The sequence below is a fragment of the Trematomus bernacchii genome, unplaced genomic scaffold (assembly GCF_902827165.1).
Source record: "Trematomus bernacchii unplaced genomic scaffold, fTreBer1.1, whole genome shotgun sequence".
Taxonomy (NCBI): Eukaryota; Metazoa; Chordata; class Actinopteri; order Perciformes; family Nototheniidae; genus Trematomus; species Trematomus bernacchii.
In genome coordinates, this window is record NW_022987720.1 from 20,158,216 (window position 1) to 20,159,705 (window position 1,490).

The following is a 1,490-nucleotide window of genomic DNA, read 5'->3' on the forward strand; positions in this document are numbered from 1 at the left end:
CTTTTCTGGTCTTACCTAACAAGTGCTTGCAGGAGGAAATCATTTTTTCCTGAGAGACGAGGTCATGTTTCAAGGTCTGTAGTTTTTCACATACACCTCCATTGAGGAGGTTCTCAACTACTGTCTGTCTGTTCTCAGTGGGGGCTCCTTTTATGGCATTATCAATCTCTGTAAGGCAATATGCATATGCTTTTATTATCTCTTAAAGACAGCAGTTAAAACATAGGTGACAATTCAGGGTTTCTCTATTTTAAACGACAATGTTTCTCTCCAAGGCTAATTGAATGGCTATCCGCTTACCTTGTGCTGTTGTGAGGCAACTCTCACAATAGGCGTCTGTTGGAAAGAAAACAGTCAACATAAACTAAGACTAGACTACACATATAATGACTGAGGAAAACAACAGATAAAGTGTGATGTACTCACAGCGGTCAATGTCTTTAGGCTTCACGGGAAGAAGGTTGCAAATAAACATTAGAAAAATTAAGATCCTCATTGTTAGCCAGTGAAGAAACACGCACAACAGCTCACACTAGGAAATAAATGTCAACTGCATTGAGGCTAAATCATCTTTCCTTTCACATAATGGAGTCATGTGATCTCAAGGACAATAGGCTCACATCTCCTTCATTCCACAGATGACAGGTGTCCAGTTTTTCAGGTTTTCTGTAATTGCTAACAGATTGAGTTGTTCTACAGTCTTTGAACAGGGGGCTTTAAGTACTGTGAACTCATAATATACATTTTACTACTGTGGCCCACTTTAGGATTAACATTACAAGATAACTTAAAGTTACATTTAGTATAATGGGTGTAAAGAATGAGCATAAATAACAAATGTTTTTTAAATTACCTGAAATACTAAAGAGATTAAAGTGCAAAATGTGAAAGTAGGGATTTAGTTGAGTAACTGACAAATAAAGTACATGATTGTAAATGTATCTAAGACTTTGTTTTTGCACCAAGATATTCTTCACTGCTAGCAGAGATAAGAAACAACGGTGATTATATTGAGTTTTTACTTGGTTAATCATGCTCCTCTTTTTATTTTGTGTGACCATACACACCACAACTCTGAATCAATATTAGCCTACTTATATAGTAAATTAGTCTTTTTTTTCTTAAAAACAATTACTTTGCTGGGTTTCAGAGGAGAGACGTCAGGAAACCATTTCATATATTGTTTTCTTGTAATCATTTGTATTTTGTTTTTATTATGTATATTTGTATTAATATTAATAGTGATATTTCGCAGTTCTAATAATAGTAGTAGCTTCAGTAGTCTTTATTTGTATTTATTTTAATGATTTTACTAGTTTTAGTTTTAGTTTTACTTGTTTTGGTGAGTGGCCACTAGGTGATGCTGTTTTATAACGAACGCCAGTTTCAGGGCGTTTTGACAGATCCCAAATATGGTCATGTTTACCATATAAGGAGTGACGCACGTGACGCTCGTGTGGTGTGGTCTCAACGGAAAATATGACTGTGCG